At 44.2% G+C, this 20165-nt stretch overlaps 1 protein-coding gene across 2 annotated transcripts in view; it reads left to right on the forward strand.

The window, feature by feature from the left end:
* The window catches only part of TIAM1 (T cell lymphoma invasion and metastasis 1), a 465511-nt gene that overhangs the window by 159299 nt on the left and 286047 nt on the right, over positions 1 to 20165 (forward strand). The window contains exon 4 of one of the 2 annotated variants that reach the window (XM_027538923.1): positions 139 to 181. The exons of the other annotated variant lie outside the window; for it this stretch is intronic. The gene's annotated coding sequence lies outside the window, so the exon portion shown is untranslated. The remainder of the gene's footprint in view (positions 1 to 138; positions 182 to 20165) is intronic. 2 annotated transcript variants of the gene reach the window in all.

The raw sequence follows: 20165 nt of genomic DNA on the forward strand, positions 1-20165 counted from the left end.
AGGGTGAGCAGGTTGACAGGAGGGTGGGGGTGTCATAGCTTAAAATCTGGGTGTGAAGGGGGCAGCTCCTCAAGAGATCTCTACAGAGGGGAGGGTGCAGGGGTACCGACCAGGATAAATTCCAATTTTTACACACAGGTGTGTGGACTTTGAGAAAATATCTTCAATGGATACGATTGCAGTAAGTGATTTTAAAATATATTTTTTTATTGTGGTAAAAGTCACATAATAAACACATACTACTTTAACCAGATTTAATTGTACAGTTTGGCGGCACTAAGTACATTTGCATCGTTGTGCCGCTCTCGCCATCATCCGTCTCCCGAATTTTTCGCCTTCCGAAACTGAGACTCTAACCCCATTAAACACTAACTCCCCGTCTTCACTCCTCACTGCCCTACCTACGCACCCGCCGCAGCCCCCGCCTGCCTCCCGAGCCCCCAGCACCGACCAATGTGCTTCGAAAGTTATTTGTTGACCAACTCAGTGGGTTTGCTTAGCCATGAGTGAGTGATCATCTCTGGGAGGAACGCATGCTTCAGCAACAACCACAAATATTAGTACTGGTGTTAATATGATAATCAGTAACTGTAATATGGCATAAATTCTAGCAAACTTTACTAACAGTTCCCAGCCTTCTGCTTATTCAGAAGCGCGTTATAAGGAGGTGTCTTCGATGAAGCAGGATTCTCTTTCTTTGGGGACCGAAGGGTCAGAAAGACCTTGTAGCACTGAGGCTCTCCCACGTGTTTCGTATCATGTGTTAATTTCACGTGAGTTTTAGTTTCACGGGTGGAGGGAGTCACTCATGGCTGGCAGGGTCACCCAGGACACTGCCTGTCTCATGGGGGCTACACCTCTTCTTGCGGCTTCCTGCCTTCATGGAGCTGTCTGTTGAACCAGCTGACCATGTCAGGCTTTCTCGGGGCCCCTTGCAGGAAGGCTGCCTGGAGGAGATGGCCCCTGCATGTCAGGGTTCACTCTCTCCTCCTTTCGTGGGCGGTGTGCGTGTCCGCTTGCACACTCCGGGGCCTCTTAGTCCGGTTGATAGATTTGTTTGGACGTGACCTTTCCCAGTTCCTCTTCCCTGGGCTTTTGCCTGCTGAGGAAATGATCCTCGGATCCCATCCATCTGCACTGGTGGCAAGAGAAGAGAGAATTTCTCTTTTCTGTGGTTCAGGTCCAACCGCGAGGACACCTGTCCTTCGGAGGCTTGTATTGTTCTGCGTGGTGTTGCTTCCTGCCGCAGAGACGTTTTATATCCTACTTCTGGAAGTCATCAAGTTGGACGAGAGACAGGAGGAGGTGGGGGAGGGTCCCCGGCTGACCTGGGCTTGTCTTTTAGGCTGTGTGTCCTGAAGATGCTTCTTCTGGACACATAGGAAGAGCTGTTTCTCCCCACCTCTGTCCACCCATAACTGGTCCTGTTAGGAAGCGTTTCCCGTGTGTGGGTGATTCATTCTGAGACCTTTTCATGTCCTCGGGCTTCTTCACTGTTGGATTTGAGAAAAAGGGCAGCTTCTCTTTTAAGTGTGATGAAAACCATCTGAGCCACACATGTGTACATCGGCGGTCGATTTATGCTTTTCGTATGGACACTCAGCGGCTCCCCTGGCTGCTAAGGAAATCCATATGAAGAAGGGAGCCTGGACCTTGGGATTCTCAGATCACACCTCCTAATGTTACCAAGCAAATGAATCCTGACCATTTTTGAGGCATGTCAGAGTTTTTCCTTTGTGGCTCTGGAATTTTCTCTCTTGTGCCTGGGCTCCTGGGACCTTTGCTCTGGAGAGGAGGTAGCTGATGTGGGTTGAAGGGTGGAGGTGAGGAGCCAGATCAGAGCTATTGTTTTAGGGCTTGCCATCTGTCCAGTGTTTTGTTTGCAGTCCCCATGAACTTGGAAGACGGCTTCCTGAGCCCTGCTTCCATCCATCCCACCAGGGTCCTTCTGTGGATTTCCAGATGTTGACCTTAGGCAGGTGACGTAACCGCAGCTGGTGTTGCGGGGGCAGGGGGGCCGGCCGAGTCAAGCTCATGACTTCGGGATTCAGTCTCCACTGCATTTAGAGGCGGGAACCTTGTGGAGGGAGATGGTGCCAGGATCGTCGCTTTTTTTGCCCGTGCCTTCCCTGAAAACGAGCTCTGGACCTGGCGTCAAGTGTAAGCATGTGTGATGAGGGGACTTGCCAGTTCCAGACAGTACATTTCATCAGCTTATTTTGAAGAAGCAGGACGATAATCTGTTTTATAATATCCCTTTCTCAAGGGCCGCCTGCAATGCAGCAGACATAGGTTCGATCCCTGGGTGGGGAAGATCCCTTGGAGGAGGAAATGGCTACCCACTCCAGTATTCTTGCCTGGAGAATCCCATGGACAGGGGGAACTGGTGGGCTACATACAGTTCATGGGGGTCACAAAAGAGTTGGACATAACTGAACATGTGCACACTTTTCTCAGGGGCACAGGAATGAAGGCTTGATGCAAGGGAGAATGATGAGTGTGCAAATGAAGGGCACGGCTTAGTGTATGAGGGCAAGTTGTACCAGCCAAACACAGGACTATCTGAGGAAGGAATATTATGGTCTTGATCATCATCTTGTTTTTTAAAAGGGGCAGATGAAACACACTTTTTAATGCTGCCCAATTCTGCATTCCATATGTACATACGTACACTTGATACTTGGCAGACCAAATCTGAACTACTACATGTTTTCATAAATTCAATTTATTGGAACATGGCCATGCCCATTCCTTTATTTCAGTGGCTGCATGTGCGCTTTTTATGGCAGAATTGATGGAAGAAATGGGCCCCAAAGCTTGAGAGATTTCCATCCTGTTTTCTTATAGAAAGTTGCTGATCTTTGTTCTTTATCCACCTTTATCTAGACAGATAAACACATCACCTTGCATTTGACATGTACTATTTTCAGTTCAACTCACAGCTCCTCCTTGCCCCTCTCTTCTTATTGCTTTCAGTCACTCAGTCGTGCCGACTCTTTGTGACCTCATGGACTGCAGCATGCCAGGCCTGCCTGTCCTTCACAAGTTTCCTCTCCCCTTAGCTCTTAGATTACTTAGAGTTTTCGTTTTCGGTGGGATGCTGTTTTCCTCTTGAACATATTTGAAATTATGGGGTGGGAGGAGCTTTTGCAGTTGGGAGCCATCACTGTGTTGCCGGGGCAGGAAATGGTTTGAAACAGCCCCCAGACTGTAGGACTGCCCAGCTCTGTGTCCAGAGCACACTCGTTTTGAGACCTGTATACTTACCTGGGTTTTGTTTTTGTTTGGGGCTTAAAGTTTTCCAGGGGATCTTGGTACCATCTCTCAGGGGTGAGATGATTCTTACTCCTCTCTGCTCCTGCTGCTTTCCTGCTTTTTGTGGAAGTTACCATCAGACACAGGAGACCATCTGGTAACTTTTCTGCCTGCCACTACAGGGGGAACTCATTTGGACTACATCTGTTTCTTTCTTCTCTCCAAAGAGGTAACATTTATTTATTATTTATTTATTTTTGCATTTACAAATCATTTATTTGTTTGGCTGCTCCAGATCTTAGTCGCAGCGTGATATTCCATCTTCCTCGCAAACATACGATATCTAGTTCCCCAGGGATCAAACCCGAGCCCCCAGCATTGGGAGCTCTGAGTCTTAGCCATTGGACCACCAGGGAAGAGCCCCAGCCCGTCTCCTCTCTCTCTCTGTTTCATGTTTTCTCTCTGTCTCCCCTGTGTACACGTATGCACGCCTACACCCTCAGTGTTCCTTTCTGTGACTCTAAAGACTCTGCTTCAGTCAATTCCCAGGACAGGATGTTCCTCATTTCTCGTGCTTGTGTAGGGCTGGAGAAAACTTGGATCTCCTTTTTTGTCTCATAGGAATCACTAGCCTTTGTTAATCCTGCTTTAAAAAAAAGAAAAATCTTCCTACCTCTTCACCTTCCCCCAGCTGGCCCTCTTGGCTTCTGGGACCTGGTCTATTATTTTCAGTGGTAGATAGCTAGCAGGGGCGCCCCTGCTGGAGAAGGAGGCCTGGTGAGGGTGGGTGTCTCCTCTGGCCCATAGACAGCAGCGAGGCTCTCAGAGATGGAGCGGGCAGAGGTGTGACTACAGGTTGGAGTGAGCAGTTCCAGGTGGCACTAATGGTAAAGAATGTGCCTGCCAGTGAGGGAGACATAAGAGATGCGGGTTCGATCCCTGGGTCAGGAAGATCCCCTGGAGGGAGGGCATGGCAACCCACTCCAGTATTCTTGCTTGGAGATTCCATGGACAGAGGAGCATGTCCGGCTATGGTCCAGGGAGCTGCAAAGGGTCAGACACGACTGAGCAACTTAGCACACTCAAAAAAACGACTTTTGAGCTCAGGGTGGGGTGTGATGGTGGTCCATGCGACTTCCGTCATCTCACAGAGATGTGGAGTAGCAGCTGGAGCAGAGGTGGCCTATGAGAGGCGACCAATTTTGAGACTTTCAGAGACATCTAAGCAAGGGGACAGTCTGAGTTTCTGCCATTTGCAAGGAGGCTGATGGACGTGGGTGAGTAGGGTGGTGACATGTCTGAGACATCCTTGGGACCACCACCCTGCTGAAGCCTAGGGGCTGTTTGAATGACACATACAAGGGGGTTTCCATGGCCTGAAACAGTGGTACCCGAACTTGCGTGTGAGTCAGAATCACCTTGTTAAACCCAAGACCGCCCTGCCCCTAGCGTTTCTGATTCAGTAGGTTTCCAGCGTTTACTGTGATCAGTGCGTTCTCTTAACAAAACTCTATTAGCCTTTGCCCTGCTTCATTTTGTACTCCAAGGCCAAACTTGCCTGTTATTCCTTGACTTCCTACTTTTGCATTCTAATCCCCTATAATGAGAAGGACATAATTTTTTGGTGTTAGTTCTAGAAGGTCTTGTAGGTCTTCATAGAACCGTTCAACTTCAGCTTCTTCGGCATTACTGGTTGGGGTATAGACTTGGATTACTGTGATAGTGAATAGTTTGCTTTGGAAATGAACAGAGATCATTCTGTCATTTTTGAGATTGCATCCAAGTAATATCACAGTAATCCAAGTCTATGCCCCAACCATTAATACTGAAGAAGCTGAAGTTGAACGGTTCTATGAAGACCTACAAGACCTTCTAGAACTAACACCAAAAAATTATGTCCTTCTCATTATAGGGGATTAGAATGCAAAAGTAGGAAGTCAAGGAATAACAGGCAAGTTTGGCCTTGGAATAGGGAATGAAGCAGGGCAAAGACCAATAGAGTTTTGCCAAGAGAATGCACTGGTCATAACAAACACCCTCTTCCAACAACACAAGAGAAGACTCTACACATGGACATCACCAGATGGTCAACACCGAAATCAGATTGATTATATTCTTTGCAGCCAAAGATGGAGAAGCTCTATACACTCAGCAAAAACAAGACCAGGAGCTGACTGTGGCTCAGACCATGAACTCCTTATTGCCAAATTCAGACTTAAATTGAAGAAAGTAGGGAAAACCACTAGACCATTCAGGTATGACCTAAATCAAATCCCTTATGATTATACAGTGGAAGTGAGAAATAGATTTAAGGGCTTAGATCTGATAGATAGAGTGCCTGATGAACTATGGAATGACGTCCGTGACACTGTACAGGAGACAGGAATCAAGACCATTCCCATAGAAAAGAAATGCAAAAAAGCAAAATGGCTGTCTGGGGAGGCCTTACAAATAGCTGTGAAAAGAAGAGAAGCGAAAAGCAAAGGAGAAAAGGAAAGATATAAGCATCTGAATGCAGAGTTCCAAAGAATAGCAAGAAGAGATAAGAAAGCCTTCTTCAGCGATCAATGCAAAGAAATAGAGGAAAACAACAGAATGGGAAAGACTAGGGATCTCTTCAAGAAAATCGGAGATACCAAAGGAACATTTCATGCAAAGATGAGCTGGATAAAGGACAGAAATGGTATGGACCTAACAGAAGCAGAAGATATTAAGAAGAGATGGCAAGAATATACAGAAGAACTGTACAAAAAAGATCTTCACGACCCAGATAATCACAATGGTGTGATCACTGACCTAGAGCCAGACATCCTGGAATGTGCAGTCAAGTGGGCCTTAGAAAGCATCACTACGAACAAAGCTAGTGGAGGTGATGGAATTCCAGTTGAACTATTCCAAATCCTGAAAGATGATGCTGTGAAAGCACTGCACTCAATATGCCAGCAAATTTGGAAAACTCAGCAGTGGCCACAGGATTGGAAAAGGTCAGTTTTCATTCCAATCCCAAAGAAAGGCAATTCCAAAGAATGCTCAAACTATTGTACAATTGTACTCATCTCACACGCTAGTAAAGTAATGCTCAAAATTCTCCAAGCCAGGCTTCAGCAATATGTGAACTGTGAGCTTCCTGATGTTCAAGCTGGTTTTAGAAAAGGCAGAGGAACCAGAGATCAAATTGCCAACATCCGCTGGATCATAGAAAAAGCAAGAGAGTTCCAGAAAAACATCTATTTCTGCTTTATTGACTATGCCAAAGCCTTTGACTGTGTGGATCACAATAAACTGTGGAAAATTCTGAAAGAGATGGGAATACCAGACCACCTGATTTGCCTCTTGAGAAATTTGTATGCAGGTCAGGAAGCAACAGTTAGAACTGGACATGGAACAACAGACTGGTTCCAAATAGGAAAAGGAGTTCGTCAAGGCTGTATATTGTCACCCTGTTTATTTAACGTATATGCAGAGTACATAATGAGAAACGCTGGACTGGAAGAAGCACAAACTGGAATCAGGATTGCCGGGAGAAATATCAATAACCTCAGATATGCAGATGACACCACGCTTATGGCAGAAAGTGAAGAGGAACTCAAAAGCCTCTTGATGAAAGTGAAAGTGGAGAGTGAAAAAGTTGGCTTAAAGCTCAACATTCAGAAAACAAAGATCATGGCATCCGGTCCCACCACTTCATGGGAAATAGATGGGGAAACAGTGGAAACAGTGTCAGACTTTATTTTTGGGGGCTCCAAAATCACTGCAGATGGTGACTGCAGCCATGAAATTAAAAGACGCTTACTCCTTGGAAGGAAAGTTATGACCAACCTAGATAGCATATTCAAAAGCAGAGACATTACTTTGCCAACAAAGTAGTCAAGGCTATGGTTTTTCCTGTGGTCATGTATGGATGTGAGAGTTGGACTGTGAAGAAGGCTGAGAGCCGAAGAATTGATGCTTTTGAACTGTGGTGTTGGAGAAGACTCTTGAGAGTCCCTTGGACTGCAAGGAGATCCAACCAGTCCATTCTGAAGGAGATCAGCCCTGGGATTTCTTTGGTGGGAATGATGCTGAAGCTGAAACTCCAGTACTTTGGCCATCTCATGCGAAGAGTTGACTCATTGGAAAAGACTCTGATGCTGGGAGGGATTGGGGGCAGGAGGAGAAGGGGACGACAGAGGATGAGATGGCTGGATGGCATCACTGACTCTATGGACATGAGTCTCTGTGAACTCCGGGAGTTGGTGATGGACAGGGAGGCCTGGTGTGCTGCGATTCATGGGATCTCAAAGAGTCGGACACGACTGAGCGACTGATCTGATCTGACTGCATTTTGGACGCTTGTTGACTATTAGGGCTACTCCATTTCTTCTAAGGGATTCTTGCCCACAGTGGTAGATATAATGGTCATCTGAATTAAATTTGCCTGTTCCGGCCCATTTTAGTTCACTGATCCCTAAAATGTTGATGTTCACTCTTGCCATCTCCTGTTTGACTGCTTCCAATTTACCTTGATTCATGGGCATAACATTCCAGGTTCTTGTGCAATATTGTTCTTTACAGCATCCGACTTTACTTTCACCACCAGACACATCCACAACTGGGCATTGTTTTCACTTCGGCTCAGCCTCTTCATTCCTTCTGGAGCCATTTCTCCTCTCTTCTCAGTAGCATATTGGGCATCTACTGACCTGGGGAGTCCATCTTTCAGTGTCGTATCTTTTTGTCTTTTCATATTGTTCATGGGGTTCTCAAGTCAAGAATGCTGAAGTGGTTTGCCATTCCCTCCTCCAGTGGACAATCCTTATGGCAGAAAGCAAAAAAGAACTCAAGAGCCTCTTGATGAAGGTGAAAGAGGAAAGTGAAAAAGCCGGCTTAAAACTCAACATTCAGAAAACTAAGATCATAGCATCTAGTCCCATCACTTCATGGCAAATAGATGGGGAAACAATGGAAATAGTGACAGACTTTATTTTCTTGGGCTCCAAAATCACTGTAGATGGTAACTGCAGCCATGAAATTAAAAGACACTTGCTTCTTGGAAGAAAAGCTGTGACCAACCTAGACAGCATATTAAAAAGTGTAGACATTACTTTGCTGACAAAGGTCCATCTAGTCAAAGCTATGGTTTTTCCAGTGGTCATGTACGGATGTGAGAGTGGGACCATAAAGAAAGCTGAGCGCTGAAGAATTGATCAAAGCCGTCAATCCTAAAGGAAATCAGTCCTGAATATTCATTAGAAGGACTGATGCTGAAGCTGAAGCTCCAATACTTTGCACCTGATGTGGCAAACTGTTTTCCAACTCATTAGAAAAGACCTTGATGCGGGGAATGATTTGGGGCAGGAGGAGAAGGGGACGACAGAGGATGAGATGGTTGGATGGCATCATCAACTCGATGGATATGAGTTTGAGCAAGCTCCAGGCGTTGGTGATGGGCAGGAGAGCCTCGAGTACTGCAGTCCATGGAGTTGCAAAGAGTCGGACATGACTGAGCCACTGAACAACAGCAACAGGTTTCCCATGGAGGCTCAAGCATTTTCATTTTTAACAAGTTCCCAGGACTGCCCTGGTGGCTTGGTGGGAAAGACTCCGCCTGCCATTGAAGGAGACAGGAGTTCAATCCCTGATCTGGGAAGATCCCACATGCCGCGGGGCAGTTATGCCCTTGCGCCACAGCTACTGAGCCTGTGCTATAGAGCCCAGGAGCTGCAACTGCTGAAGCTCATGTGCCCTAGAGCCCCTGCTCTGAAACAAGAGAATCCACTGCAGTGAGACGCCCATGCACCTAGAGAATAGCCCCAGCTTGTCGCAGCTAGAGAAAAGCCAGTGCAGCAATGAAGACCAAGTACTGCTGCTGCTACTGCTAAGTCGCTTCAGTTGTGTCCGACTCTGTGCGACCCCAGAGACAGGAGCCCACCAGGCTCCCCTGTCCCTGGGATTCTCCAGGCAAGAACACTGGAGTGGGTTGCTATTTCCTTCTCCAATGCATGAAAATGAAAAGTGGAAGTAAAGTCGCTCAGTCGTGTCTGACTCTTAGCGACCCCATGGACTGCAGCCTACCAGGCTCCTCCATCCATGGGATTTTCCAGGCAAGAGTACTGCAGTGGGGTGCCATTGCCTTCTCTGGAAGACCAAGCACAGCCAAATATAAATAAATAAAATTATAACTTAAAGAATAGATCCCTTTCCTTTAAAAAAAAAAAAAAAGAACATATTCTCAGGTGATACTGCTGCTGTGGTTCTGGAAACCACACTTGGAGCCCTGCTGGCTTAAGTGTAGAAGACATGGTGAAATCTGTTTAGTTCAGTTCAGTCCAGTCACTCAGTCGTGTCCGACTCTTTGTAACCCCATGGACTGCAGCATGCTAGGCTTCCCTGTCCATCAGCATCTCCCGGAGCTTGCTCAAACTCATGTCTGTCGAGTTGGTGATGCCATCCAACCATGTTATCCTTTGTCATCCCCTTTTCCTCCTGCCTTCAATCTTTCCCAGCGTCAGGGTCTTTTTCAATGAGTCAGTTCTTCCCATCAGGTGGCCAGAGTATTGGAGCTTCAGCTTTAGCATCAGTCCTTCCAATAAATATTCAGGACCGATCTCCTTTAGGATGGACTGGTTGGATCTCCTTGGAGTCTAAGGGACTCTTGAGTCTTCTCCAACACCACAGTTCAAAAGCATCAGTTCCTCGGCACTCAGCTTTCTTTATAGTCCAACTCTCACATCCATACATGACTACTGGAAAAACCATAGGTTTGACTAGATGGATCTTTGTCTGCAAAGTGATGACTCTGCTTTTTAATATGCTGTCTAGGTTTGTCATAGCTTTTCTTCCAAGGAGCAAGTGCCTTTTAATTTCATGGCTGTAGTCACCATCTGCAGTGATTTTGAAGCCCCCCCGAAATAAAGTCTGTCTCTGTTTCAGTTGTTCCCATTGAATTCTGTTAGTGTCTACAAAATAGACCTAAACTAAGATATGATTATAAGATGGAAAATAAAGCTGATTGTATCTTAAGAACAGTAGCTTGTCCCCATCTGGTTGATCATTGTGTCAGAACTGAATTTTAGAAAGAGTTAAGCTAGTTTTGCCAAAATGCTATTGAGCAAGAACATGCTAGTAGAGACTTTCATTAAAATCTAATTCCTCTCTGCATTTGGGGAATATATTCACTATAAACAGGAAGAGTGTTTCAAAACTGAGTTTTGGCTCTTTCTAATTTTGAATCCTTTTAGCTGACTCAGTAAAGAGAGTGCCTCATGTGAACTTTTATTTATAAAAGAAGGTAATTCTAGGGTCTGAGTGGCTTCCTTCTTTCACTGTCTGGTTTTGTCGTCTCAATATCAGGAAGACCATTGGATGTCAGTAGGACTACATTTTCAATCGACAGACTCCCATTTCTTTTTTAAAAATTTTGAATGTATTATACTTGGTATAAGATTTGTACACAAGTGTAAAAACATCTAAAATATAAATAAAAAAGCTCTAAACCATCAGATACATAAAAAACAGTATAGCTGTATGCTTCAAAAATACCCTGGATTGTTCTGGAGTAAACTCTAGGCCTTTTTTTTTTTTCCTCCTGAGCTGAGGATTATTTATTGGGAATTTTGTAAAATTGCATCCTTCACATGATCCACAGATACATTTCCTTTGTACTTCATGTAGCTTCACCATGCTGCAAGTTTTCTGTATAATCTTGGAAATGAATCTAATATACATTTTGGCTGAGTACCAAATGTTAAAATCAGTTTTCACTAGAAGTAAATTCTGCAGTTGAGTATCACCATGAAGATATAAAAGATCATATAAAAGTTAACAAAAAAATTTTATTGCAGGTACTAAAAATTATAATTATTTTGTTAAAATTTGGCATATTGTAGGGTAATAATCATTCTCATTCTCTGTTCTTATTTGTTCAGTTAGCACTGTTAAAATGATCCTCACTTTCAATCGAAACTCTAGGTCTTTAAAAGAACTGATGTGTGTGGCCTAAATTAGGATCTACTTTCTTTAAGAGACATATCAAAACTGCCAGAAGCCTTTCGAAAAGCAAATGTGCAACTTTGAGAAGATCTCTTAATTCCTTCTTTGTTCACATTAGATGGATCTGTCACCCACTGAGTCCTTATAAGCCCTTATGAGAATTAATTTGAGTGCAGGTGACTCCCTTGAAAAGGAAGGCATTGAAAACCTTGACCTTAGAATTGGAGCCTGCTTCTTCATGACTCAATCCACTGACTTTTGATTTTACCCTGGGTATTCGCTTGGTCCTGCCTCAGCCCTAGTGGTAGCAATACATCTTGTGACTGAATAACATTCTGGGTCCTTCCAAGCTGTATTTATTTACACGTTGTTAGGATTTCGGCCAAGGCTCTCAGTCTTTTCATGTGAGGGTCTCACCATCTGTGAACCCCACTGATGGTGTGTAAATTAATCAGGGGCTCTGTGAGCCCACTTTTGAGGTGCCAGGAAGAATCATAATAAATAATATGAGACAGCTCCAGGGATTTTAGCAAGTATTTACAATTTTGTCTTCGCACACTTAGGGATTTGTAATTGTTCTTTTCATAAAACCGGCTTGAAAATCATACATCAGCCTTCCTTTATGTGCTTTGCAGTGTGTCAGAAACCCTGGGGATCCCTGCTTCTCAGAATTGTGTCTTGCAAACCCTGTCTCTATGGATCAGAACTCTGCCCCATGTGAGACCTTCCTTTATGAGGAATGTCTCTCTGTCACAGGGACGCTGATGGTGGGGGACCACAGATGTGTCCTCTGTGGAAGAGGGCCAAGTTGGAAAAAGCATGACTAGGTCTTTCAGTATTTTAGGGGTGTGTTTTAATAAAATTATCTGCAGAACTTGAAGAACTTGTCTGACAGCCCAAGTTTTATGAGAGACTGGGCACCATTTGGGGAAATTTGTTGATTTTAAGGTGAAAGGTGAACAAGGGAAGGGCATGGTGGTACATACCCCCATGATTTTCACAAGTCTGCCCTTTTGGGGTTTGTCCAGAGCTTTTGATTTCTCAATCTTGGGCCTTCACCATCTGTGACTCACGGTTCTGTATGTAGCATTCAGCCTAAAAGCCAAGAAAGGTGTTTCTTTGAACTGGGAGCACCTGCAAGGTCTCATCCTTCTATGTCCCCATATTTGGTAATATATGATCCTTGCAGGATAATAGTAGCACCTTCTTTTTATCTTAGATTCGTAACCTTTGAGACCTAGGCGCTCAGTATAAATTTATTGCAGCAGCAACAATGACAACAATAATAATATTAGACCACCCTGGAAGGGTGCTTGCTATATGGCAGGCACTGTTCTGAACCCTTGATATGTATTAACTGATTTGAATCCTCAAGAGAATCTTGTGTGGCAGGATTCTAATCCTATTAATATTTTCATTTTCCAGATGGAACCTGCCACAGAAAATTTAAGTAACTTGCTGGAGGTTATTTGGGTGGTAAATGGTAGGACACAAATCCAGGGAGATGCTACAGGGAATCTTCAACATCCAGTTCTTTGTTCTTAATCGTTGCATTGCAGACCCAGAACTAAAGTTCTCACAAATCTAATTGATTATATTGCGTGCGTGCCAAGTCACTTCAGTCGTGTCCGACTCATTGCGACCCGGTGGACTGTAGCCCATGAGGCCCCTCTGTCCATGGGATTCTCCAGGCAAGAATACTGGAGTGAGTTGCCATGCCCTCCTCCAGGGAATCTCCCCAACCCCTGGATAAAATCCGCATCTCTAATGCCTCCTGCATTGGCAGGCGAGTTCTTTACTATCTGCTCCACTCTAGAGATGCCTGTATTTTGTCTTGGAAACTGCTCAAGAATGCCAATATCAGAGGCCATAAACTTTTCATGCAAGATTGTAAGTCGTAAGCCAGGGAGCTCAGTTTGTGTTACCTGACACTTTGAGGTGGGCTGGAGGCAGAGGATGAGCTATATAAATAGCTCCTAAGGCGGTGATCTGCAGGGGGTGCTTGTGTGTACCTTGGAGAAGAGTTTAGGATGACAGGCTCTTTGAGTGCTTCTTGTGTTTTGAATTTCATCAGAGTCAGTTCTTCAGACTCTTAGAGCCAAACTAGTTGAGGCTCATTCAGGTTCAGTCTTGGGAGGATGGAGGTCAATCTTGTGGGTGAGAGATGCTGCTGGTTTTGCTTTTCTTAATAATTTTTAAATTGTCCCTCTACTGTGTATGTGTGTGTGCGTGTGTGTGTGTGTGTGTGTGCGCTTGCGTGTGCATGTGTGTGTGTTGGGGAGAGTAGTCTGGGGAGCGGATGTTAGTGGTAGAGCAAAGCCAGGAGGTCAGTTGGGAGCTAGTGCATGGTGGGATTAGGCTGAGGAAGTTAACTTTCTTGGATTTCTTGAAGAGAGCGCCAACTCCAGTGGGACCTCCCCTTTCTGGCTGCCACTCCCAGGACTGGGGCCACATGTTCTCTGAATTGCATCTGCAAGTTTTGAGTCTTAATATCAGAGTGTTGGAAGCCAGGAGGAAAAGGAAACTGTTAATATGGGCAAAGCCCTGCAAAACTCGCTGTTAATGTGATAAATGGCTTTTCTTTTTAACCCATATAGTGACAGACCCACAGGAAACTGAAAAATAATAGAGTGGTCCTGTGTACCTCTCACCCACTGGTGATGTCTCACTTAACTACAGTGGATTATCCAAACCAGGAGGTTGATTTTGGCACTATACAATCAGCAAAACTACAGACCATACTGGGATTTCATTGGTTTTTACGTGTACTGGTTTTTCTTGTTGTTGTTGGGACTTAGTATATATAATTAGACCAGTGTTTCTTGCTAGGCTGGAGAACCTCCGACTAAGACTGTAATAAATATTTTACAGACACATGAGTTTTAGTTGAAAGCTGTTCGCCTAAAGTGTTGTTAACTCAGCAAACAGTTGAATGGAATGTGAATTCCAGCAGCTGAGTGTTGGAATAAGAACCAAGTCATTTGGTTATTTTCATTTATGGTCTTGAACTCTTTGGGGGGATATTAGCTTCGTTTTTTGTTATCTTTACAGAGGCAGGATATTTTCTAGAGATAAAGGATAGTTCAAGGTCATTGTGTCATATGAAGAGCTCCCGGAGTGAATGATAAACAGATGTTGTCATCTCTGGTAAGGTGGGGGAGAGATTGGTTAATCAGATAAAATGTATGGACTGGTGGGACTCAAAGATTATGGATGCAATTTCATGATAACTGTTAGAGTGGATTTACTTTTCAGATGACAGCCCCAGATGAGGCTGGGGCTAAATGTCAACTGTCCGGCTGGCTGTGATTAAGTGCTTCTGCCTCTGTGATCACACTTTGTTGAGAATCCAATTAGCCTCTGACACTATCTGCCTGGATCTGAGCTGTTCGTTGGAGGTGCCTGTCTTCTCAACTAGACTAGGAATTCTTTGCGGGCAGGGACTGTCTAATATGGGGGCTTCCCGGGTGACGCCAGAGGTAAAGAATCCGCCTGCCAATGCAAGAGACGCAAGAGGTGTGGGTTTGATCCCTGGGTCGGGAAGATCCCCTGGAGGAGGAAAGGGCCCCTCACTCTAATATTCTTGCCTGGAGACTCCCAGGGACAGAGGAGCCTAGCAGGCTACAGTCCAAGAGGTCACAAACTGGGTAAGCACTGCACACATTTTTTGACTTTTTCTCCCCAGATCAAGCAAAATGCTTAGAGCACGGGGGATCTGTATCCCTGTGCCTCTAGCAGCTTCCAGACTATTCCTCATTCTAGTCTCACTTCTTTATCCAGGCATCCATCTGTTTGCATGTATGTACATTTGAAACCCATAAGGCTAAATCCTTGATAGATTATTGTGTAATTTGGGGCCATGATGAGTCAGACTGGCCTTACTTCTCTTGGAACAGCATTAAAACTGCCTGAGAGCTCCGCTGATTTTTTTTTTTTTTCTTCAAGAAAGCAGTGGAAAGTTTTGTTTGTTTTTTCCCCTATAGTATAAAGATTTTTGAAAAAGTATACTCATCTTTTGTGCTTCACTGTTAACACCTGGGGAAATTATTTAAAATTCTTCTGACTGACGGCTGCCTGTGGGAGTTGGGCTTTTAAAGGGAGTTGGCAGGGGTCTGTGACTCTGGCTTTTCCAAGGCTGTGGAGCCTTGTGTTCTTTGAGACCTACGGAAAGATACCTTTCCTAAAAGGGCAGTAAGTGTGAGGCAACGTACTATGTCTTGTGGGTCATTTAAGAAGAACTGTTAGCTGCTCAGTCATGTCCGACTCTTTGTGACCCCATGAACTGTAGCCCACCAGAGGACAGGCTGTTCTGTCCATAGGATTCTCCAGGCAAGAATACTGGAGTGGGTAGCATTCCCTTCTCCAGGGGATCTTCCCGACCCAGGGATCAAACTTGGGTCTCTGGCAGGCAGAGTCTTTATGGTCTGAGTCACCAGGGAAGCCCCTGGGGGTCATTTGCTTATAATGAAATGGAAAGTTCTCAAAGAAACTCATATAAAATGGTGTTACTGAAGAGCTATGAGAAGATGCCACAGGGTAGCCAAGGAAGGTGGTAGCAAAATCAGGAAGTGATGCCAGTCTCACATTCTTCAGAGGCCCATCTAGTCTGTAATTTTTGCTTTTCTCTATGAGGCTCTGCTGTTGTTTGTTTGTTTGTTTGTTTGTTTTTTAACCTCTACTGGCAGAGTGACTTCCTCGCTAGATCTGGCTGCTCTGATTCTCGGCTTTACTGACAATCATATGGCCTTGACTTAATACAGTGCCGCTCCTGTTCAGGGCTGTGCAGGCTCTCCCAGTGTCTCAATTACAGGTTTTTAAGTTGGAGTCTGTTGGGCCATGTGGGGTCATGTTTGCACCTCTGGTCTACCTGGCTCTTGCTGGGAAGTTGGGGTCATTTGTGCTTTGGGTGGCCCCAGACACGCCCAGGCAGGCTCTCAAGAAGGCGGAGTTGGTAGGAGGCAGGGGTTGGCATGGCTACCATATCCCAATCAGGGAACAATTCACCATTGTATCTGTTTGGCTCTCGGTTGCGTTATGAAAGTAGAGCCCATACCTTTTTGGACTTGTCTTAGCCTCCAACTTTTCCCAGTTGAAGTTTCAGGTCTAGGCAGTCGACTGAGGAAGACGTACAGAAATGCTAGTTTGTCTGCAGGTAATGAAGAGCTGGTTATAACACTAATTAAAACCAGGGCTAGTTGGATACCTGGCCAATCAATATTTAACTTAAGAAGTATTTTAATTCATGCCTTTGAATGAAATGAGTGCATTTCAATTTGACTTTCTATATGCCCTTTTTTACTTTTTGTTTTCTTGACTTAGACTTGAAAAAAAATTCATACTGATTGTTCAGCGATTCCAGTTCTAGTGCCAAGAACTTCGATTGTTGAAGTCTTTGGATGGCAAGGGAACAGCGACAGAATGGCAAGAAGGAGAAAAGGGGAGGGCAAAGGCTTGAAGGCCACATTTCCCCACTAACTAGCTGCATAACCTTGGTAACTTGGTTCTCTGAAGCTCAGTTTCTTTATCTGTAAAATGGAGTAAAAAAAACATCCATCTTTTAATGTTGAGAGGATTTAATGAGATGCTATATTGAATGATATATTATTTAATATAATATCGCATTGAATTTTATATCATGAAATTTTATATCAAATTGATACTGAATTTAGTTCAGTCGCACAGTCATGTCCGACTCTTTGCAACCCCATGGACTGCAGCATGCCAGGCCTCCCTGTCTATCACCAACTCCAGGAGTTTACTCAAACTCACGTCCATCAAGTTGGTGATGCCATCCAACCATCTTACCCTCTGTCGTCCCCTTCTCCTCCCGCCTTCAATCTTTCCCAACATTACGGTCTTTTCCAGTGAGTCAGTTCTTCACATCAGGTGGCCAAAGTATTGGAGTTTCAGCTTCAGCATCAGTCCTTCCAATGAATATTCAGGACTGATTTCCTTTAGGATGGACTGATTGGATCTCCTTGAAGTCCAAGGGACTCTCAAGAGCCTTCTCCAACACCACAGTTCAAAAGCTTCAATTCTTCTGTGCTCAGCTTTCCTTATAGGCAACTCTCACATCCATAAATTGATTACTGGAAAAACCATAGCCTTGACTAGACAGACCTTTGTTGACAAAGTAGTCTCTGCTTCTTAATATGCTGTCTAGGTTGGTTATAACTTTTCTTCCAAGGAGCAAGTGTCTTTTAATTTCATGGCTGCAGTCACTATCTGCAGTGATTTTGGAGCCCCCCCACCCCCCCCCGCCCCAAATAAAGCTTGTCACTGTTTCCATTGTTTGCCCATCTATGTGCCATGAAGTGATGAGACTGGATGCCATGATCTTAGTTTTCTGAATGTTGAGTTTTAAGTCAATTTTTTCACTCTCCTCTTTCACTTCATCAGGCGGCCCTTTAGTTCTTCCTTGGTTTCTGCCATAAGGGTGTTGTTATCTGTGTATCTGAGGTTGTTGATATTTCTCGGTGCAATCTTGATTCCAGCTTGTGCTTCATCCAGCCTGGCATTTCGCATGATGTACTCTGCATATAAGTTAAATAAGTAGGGTGATAATATACAGCCTTGACATACTCCTTTCCCGATTTGGAACCAGTTTGTTGTTCCATGTCCAGTTCTAACTGTTGCTTCTTGACCTGCATACAGATTTCTCAGGAGGCAGGTCAGGTGGTCTGGTATTCCCATCACTTTAAGAATTTTCCACAGTCTGTTGTAATCCACACAGTCAAAGGCTTTGGCAAAGTCAATAAAGCAGAAGTAGAATTATACTGAATTAAACTGAATTGTATATCATCCAGTATTATTATATTATTTGAAAGGTACTTGTGGGCTTGCCCGGTGGCTCAGCCTGTAAAGCGTCTGCCTGCAATGTGGGAGACCTGGGTTCAGTCCCTGGGTCGGAAGATCCCCTGGAGGAGGAAATGGCAACCCACTCGAGTACTCTTGCCTGGAAAATTTCCATGGACTGAGGAGCCTGGTAGGCTACAGTCCATGGGGTCCCAAAGAGTTGGACAGGACTGAGCAACTTCACTTTCACTTTTAGGCACTTGGGATATGTGAGTGAAATTCACTGAGATCACGCCCCCTGGAGCTTATATTTTAGTACCTGCTGTTGCTTCTCTAATTTAAAAATCAAAAAAGAGTGGTTTCCTTACCTTTTTTCCAATTCTCTAAACATTTAGAATTTCCAGTTAGTATTAAAAATAATACGGTGTAGCAGGCAGGTGGACTCATCTGTCTTTTGTAAACCAGGGTATTTGAATGCATATGTATATGAGAACATGATCAAAAGCCATTAAAAGTCAATGAAATGTCTGCATGCATTGAGAAAGGTCTGTATTTCAAGGGAAAAGTTAAATGAGCTTTATTTGAGTTCAGGGGATAAATAAAATTTGTGAGAGACCTTTATGAGCAGGTATCTTGTCTTTGATGACCCAGGGAAAGAACATTCCTACTTGTGCAGGGGGTAACTCACTTTGTTTTTATAAAATCAAAGTTAATATCATAGTGGCTTTTAATAACCCTGAACGTCACGGTGAATTTAAGTTTGGACAATTTCAGATAACACCTCTTTTTAATTGCTGTGCTTTGCTCTTCTCTTGGGCTGTGTAGCATATTCTCAAGACATAAAATCCTCCATTTTTTAAGACTTTCACATTTTGCAGCCTTTGTTATGGGAAATAGAAACTTTTGGATGCAGGCAGATTTAGATGGAAGCAAATATTTTCTTTCCCCTAGTGGATCCAAATAAGTCATTCTCCCTGTCAGAGGAAGCAATTTCCTTTCTTTGCCTTGGGATTTGAAGCAATAATATATTGGATACAATGATTTCATCTAGTTGACCTAAACTTTAATTTATTCTTTGTTTAGCATTTTGTTATGTACCCTAAATCCATTCTAGTTTGAAATGGTACAAAGAATTTAAGGATATGCTGGTTGAAATTTTAAAGACAGTTCTTATCTAAGTCAGTATAAAAAATAATTTCATTGTTTTATAGACATATCATATCAATGTCATGTCTAAAATGTTAAAGATCTATAATAATAGAAAGTTAGTACTTTTTATTGGGCTTCCCTGGTGGCTCAGTGGTAAAGAATCCATCTGCCAATGCAGGAGACTTCGGTTCGATCCCTGGGTCAGGAAGATCCCCTGGAGAAAGAAATGGCAACCCATTCCATTGTTCTAGTCTGGGAAATCCCATGGACAGAGAAGCCTGGTGAGCTGTAGTCCATGGTGTTGCAGAAGAGTTGGACACAGCTTAGTGACTCAACGACATCAAGAAGTACTTATTAGCAGACTTAGTGTTATTGGGGAAGTGAGAAAGCATTAATGAGGAAAGCATCCACTTCCATCTTGTGGGATTAATGTTGGCTTTGCTAGTTCTTTGCAGTTTCTAGTGGCGTGTCTTTAATTGTTTGAGAAGACATAGAGCTTGGGGACAAGACATGCTGATGTTTACATTTCTGTTTTTCTTTGTCAGTGATAGGGGGTAAGTGATCAGCTCCATAGTTTCACATCACACCGAGTTATCCCAAATGGCTAATGCCCTGGTTATTGTAATTGGTACAACTTTTCTCCTACACTGAGGCAACACCAAGTAATCTTCAGACCTAGGAACAGTGAATGTTGCTTGGAAGTTGCCTCAGCAAGAATCTGGGCTTCCCCAGTGGCTCAGCGGTAAAGAATCTGCCTGCAATACTGAAGACCCAGGTTCGACCCCTGGGTCAGGAAGATCCCCTGGAGAAGTGAATGGCAACCCACTCCAGTATTCTCGCCTGGAGAATCCCACGGACAGAGGAGCCTGGCGGGCTACAGTCCATGGGGTCGCAAAGAGTCGGACATGATTGAAGTGAGTGAGCACGCCCATCGGTGGCCCTAGTTGTAAAGAACCCGCATGCCAATGCAGGAGACATAAGAGATGTAGGTACGA

Source organism: Bos indicus x Bos taurus, chromosome 1, assembly GCF_003369695.1.
Source record: "Bos indicus x Bos taurus breed Angus x Brahman F1 hybrid chromosome 1, Bos_hybrid_MaternalHap_v2.0, whole genome shotgun sequence".
Taxonomy (NCBI): domain Eukaryota; kingdom Metazoa; phylum Chordata; class Mammalia; order Artiodactyla; family Bovidae; genus Bos; species Bos indicus x Bos taurus.